Below are 5,528 nucleotides of genomic sequence, written 5' to 3' on the forward strand. Positions count from 1 at the left end.
GGCCCCAATGACTAAACCTAAGAGAGTAGAAGAAAGGTTTTCTCCTTCCCTACATAGTCGTATCGGATTAGGGCCCACCCTAATGACCTCATTTTAACTTAATAACCCCTTTTAAGGCCCCCTCTCCAAATGCAGTCAAATTTTTAGGTACTGTGGTTAGAACTTCAACATATGAATGTTGGGGGACATGATTCAGCCCATAACAGGTGGGAAAACTGAGACTGTATGAGGTCACATTTCTTGCCCCGGGTCAGCACAAAGTCAGGGCTTGCACTTCTCTGTACTTGACACTTAATCAACAAGGTAACCTCCAATTTTAATTTTATAATATATCACAGAAGATTTTCCATGTTTACATGATCCCTTTTAATGTTACCTAGTGTCTTAGCTTGGCTGCTGTGACAGAGTACCATAGTCTAGGGGGCTTATAAACAACAGAAATTTCTTTTTCACAGTTCTGGAGGCTAAGAAATCCAAGATCAAGGAGTCAGCTGATTTGGTGAAGGCCCACTTCCTGATTCATAGACCACCATCATCTCTCTGTGTCCTCCCAGGTGGTAGAGGTAAGGGAGTTCACCAGGGTCTCTTTATAAGGACACTAATCCCATTTATGAAGGCTCCTCATGACCTAATCACCTACCAAAGACCCCCACTTCCTAATATCATCACTTTAGGGGTTAGGATTTCAACATACAAATTTTAGCGGTACACAAGCAATTCATTTCCATTGTGTGAACATAATACAATTTAAACAATTCCGTATTTACCTAGGCTGTTTCTTGCACTGCTTTAAAAATAAATGCATCCTTGTAACTAAATCTTTGCACCTAATCTTTACCACTTTGTGAAAATGAATTCCTAAAAGTGGAATTGCTAAATCATACAGCAAGCAGTTTTTAAAGACATGTACCTATGGAGTTTGGTTTTGTTTTAAGAGGAAGTATTGTGCATTCTGCAATCATCATGGTTAAATGCTAATTCTTATCCCTTTTATTATTGTTTTGTATCCATGAGTCTACATGTCCCTACAAATGCACAAATATATCTCAGATACTTGGGAGATTGCTAATTTAGTCAGGGGAGGACTAGAGAAACGATTGTAAATTCCAGAGGACATAAATTCTTTAATTTCACAAATGTATCTCCAACTCCAACACAATGATTCGCACTAAGAGACCCACAATGAGTATTTGATGAACATGTGAATTATGACTGGAGTACGTAGAGCCTCATATTCGCCTGAAAACAATCCATTTCTCTTTTCTGCTCCTGGGGGAGACGGTAAAGGTGTGACTACTGGCAGAGTGGGGTTTTTTTAACTTTAGCAAAATACGCTTGCATTCTAGATCAGATGGCTTAAAGTTATTATTAGCAATAAGCTTAAAAATACCAATGCAACAGAAGTGTCATTTTCATATGTAATTTATAGAACATATAAAACAGCTCTAATGAACTACCTAATTACTACTCCAAATGGTATGAATTCAGCTTTCAAGTAAAGAAAGGAAAAGAGGTCACTGCTTTAATCCTCTGATTTGCTTTTATTCTGGCTATAGAAAGACTTTTTAGAAGTTCTAAATTATAGGTTCTTTCCAATAGTCTTGATTATTTGGTTTATATAACAGCAAAGGGATGGAGGAGGTTTCCATGGGTTGGCAAATAAATAATTACCTGCCATATCTTCAAATTCTCCAATGAATCCTTAGATTTTTATTGCATTTGCAGATGTAGCATCACAGAATTTCCATTCTCTTTTAAATGTCTTACTGCTCATAATATATAAAATGTTCAACACCTTGATTTAAAATAACAGCAAAGAAATGAAAATACAATGACCTTTCAAATTGTGACTTAACACATACATTTGGTGTGAAATGGCATGGCTTAGAATCCTTTCTTTACTCATTGAGTGCATACTGTGTGCCAAGCACCATGCTAGAAACCAAGAATAAAGAGCTCCAGATATGGTACATTCTAAATTCCAACTGTATGATAGTTTGCTTATTTTCATTTCATCTCTAAATGTTCAGGATCTTTGTGTGAATTACTCTTTTTCTTTCACCTCCTTTTCTTTAGTCATTAGGTTTTTTCATTGTCTTATTTGTGTATATGTAGATAATTTTCCTATTTTACTTTCTTCTCTTCCCTTCTACCTTGGATTATGTACTAAATTGACTCTTGCATTTGTCTTCTATTGTGTTTTCTTATCTATTTTCTCTTTTTCTTTTAACTACTATATTAGTGACTTTGGGGAAGATGACTAATTTATAGAACATGTTTATATGCATCTGAGATCTGCTTTTAGTTCTCTCTCTTAAAAGCAGCTATAGCCTAAATTAAATGGCCTCTAAATTTTTTTGACCAGATACTTCATCAGTAAAAAAAATTTTGAATACTCCTCTTAATATTTGAATATATATTTACTAATGACTTATGGACCTGTACATATACATATATGAATATAAACAATTGTATACTGTATAATTATACAGTATATAATTGTATACTGTATAATTGTATACTGTATAATAATTGTATACTATATAATTTTATACTGTATAATGTATAAAACAAAAGTTGAAATTAACAAAGGATGAGATAAAAATATATAGGTTGAAATTCTAATACTTTTTCCCTGAGTGCCAATGGGTAATTTTGTGGACCCACTGTGGAGGCCACTAGTTTGGACTTGATAAACTTGATAGTTTGGGCTTCTGGCATAGTAAGGAAGCCAGTGAGTGTCCTATTTGCTTTAGTCCCATTTTGAATATCTGGGAAAGATGATAAAGAAAATTTCAAGGTTCATATTTGGAGCCCAGAACATTGAGATCAAGTCTCTCAAGTAAAAAAGGATGACAGAAGCCTCTTCCACCTTCAGAAGAGGTGGAATCAGATACCCTGACTGGGAACCATCCTGATGTCAGAGGCAGTAGGGAAGCAGGCTTAATAATGGAATATTTTTTAAGGATGGCAGGGGAACACTCTTTTATCTATTCATTTTAAAATGTTATCTTTATTACTTCTTCTGTTGGAAAAGTCATATGGTCAGCCCTCCATATCCACGGGTTCTGCATCCTCAGATTCAACCAAATGTGGAACAAAAGTACTTGAAAAAAAAAAAATTCCAGAAAGTTCCAAAAAGCAAAACTTGAATTTGCCACACTGGCCACTATTTTCATAGCATTTACATTGTATTAGGTATTAGGAGTAATCTGGAAATGATTTTAAATAAAGGGGGATATGTATAGGTTATATACAAATACTGCAAATACTATGCAATTTTTCATAAGAGACTTGAGCATCCACACATTTTGATATCCACAGGGGTCCTGGAACCAATCCCCCATGGATACCAAAGGATGATTGTATATGTATATTGAAAAAAACTCAAACGGTAGAGAACTACACAATGAAGAAAGTGAAAGTCTTCTATTTTTCCTACCACCTAAAAAAAACTCACTGTGATTGTTTGGTTATCGGCCTCCAGATTTTTTTAATGTGCCTATTGACATATACTTTATCTTCTTTAACCAAAATGAGGCCATTCTCATTTGTCTAACTTGCTTTTACTTCATTTTCCAAGGATCTTTCAATATTAATACAAAGAAATTGTTCTTTCAAATGGATGCATGGTATTCCATTATACAGATGTACCTTTTTTTTTTATAAATTATTTTATTTTTATTTATTTTCCGCTGCTTTGGGTCTTTGTTGCTGTGTGCGGGCTTTCTCTAGTTGAGGCAAGTGGGGGCTACTCTTTGTTGCGGTGCACGGGCTTATGGCGGTGACTTCTTTTGTTGCAGAGCACAGGCTCCAGGCACGTGGGCTTCAGTAGTTGTGGCTCGCGGGCTCAGTAGTTGTGGCTCACGGGCTTAGTTGTTCTGTGGCACACGGGATCCTCCCGGACCAGGGCTCGAACACATGTCCCCTGCATTGGCAGGCAGATTCTTAACCACTGCGCCACCAGGGAAGCCCTAGATGTACCTTTTTAAAATGAATATCTTATTCATTTATAATATTTTGCTCTTATAAACATTGCTACATTAAATATCAATGTACATGTATTTTTGCATTCTTGCCAAGTCATTTCATAAAAGAGAATTAGAATTCTGGGTGTAAGGATATGAAACATTTTTGGAATAATAAAATTTTCAATCAGTATTACCAAATTGCCCTCCAAAAGGCAATACAAACTGACACTCTCACCAAAAGATTGTGTTTATATTTCCACACCTTTTCAGCACCAGAAACGTTAGTGTTTTGTTTTTTAATCTGAAAGGTTAAAAAAAATTTACTTGTTTTAATTTACCAGTGTTTAATTGTTAATGAGGCTGAGGATGTTTCATATATTAATTGGCCATTTATGTTTGTGAAAGCAATAATTTTTTTAAAGAATATTACTCTTTTATTTTTATTTATTTATTTTTTAATTTGGTTGCTCTGGGTCTTAGTTGCGGCAGGTGGGCTCCTTAGATGCAGCTCACCTGCTCCTTAGTTGTGGCATGTGAGCTCCTTAGTTGTGTGTGGCATGCAAACTCTAAGTTGCGGCATGCATGCGGATCTAGTTCCCTGACCAGGGATCAAACCTGGGCCCCCCGGATTGGGAGCATGGAGTCTTACCCACCGTGCCACCAAGTGAAGCCCCGAAAGCAATATTTGTTTTGTTTCTTTTTAACTTTCTATTATACAGATTTGCACATACACCAAAGAAACACCATGCTTCAACAATTACCAACATTTTTTCCAAACCCATTATGTCATTTTATATAGAGTTCTTTTACGTAAGATTGGAAGATGTCATTTAGTGCCCTTTGACTCAGGCACTCAACTCTAATTCTTTGGCTAACTAGAACAAGTGTAAACTAAAGGGTAACAGCCAACTCTAGGCATCTTGCAGCAGTGAAAACGTAGTTGCTAATTGAGGCCACCAGATGGCAGACCACGGGGAAAAAGAAAAAGGAGAAGAAATCTATGCCTACCAAGACCCAGCTTCAGGATGGCCCAAAGGTTTTAGGGAACTTTGTTTCCTATTAGTAGTGCGGGGGCGGGCAGATTACTCAAAGGCATTGTTTTAAACCATAGTGATGTATTTAATTATCTGATAGTAATGTCATTTATTATCTGATGCATTTTATTATCAGATTAAATATCTTTTATATTTTCTTTTTCATTTTTTTCTATGAATCTCTAGGGCTCCAAAAATAATGTTTCAATTGGAATTGCATCAGAATTATAAGTTACTTTGAAAAAAGTAAGATCCTCATACTATTTATTTTTCCCATGAAAGAACATGTTTTCCCCATTTATTCGTCTCCATTTATATCTTTCAATAAGGATTACAGTTTTCCTTATAAAGATCATGCACATCACTCATTAAAAATTTCACTTGGGAACAGGTTTATTTTACATGTATGCTAACTGGATTTTGACGATTTCGTAGAAATATATTGACTTCTGCAGGGTTAATATTTACTCTGCATTCTTTTATTAAGGAATAACTATGAGTTAGTTCTTTTTAATTGCCCTGC

The sequence above is a fragment of the Lipotes vexillifer genome, unplaced genomic scaffold, assembly GCF_000442215.2.
Source record: "Lipotes vexillifer unplaced genomic scaffold, Lipotes_vexillifer_v1.1 scaffold77, whole genome shotgun sequence".
NCBI lineage: Eukaryota > Metazoa > Chordata > Mammalia > Artiodactyla > Lipotidae > Lipotes > Lipotes vexillifer.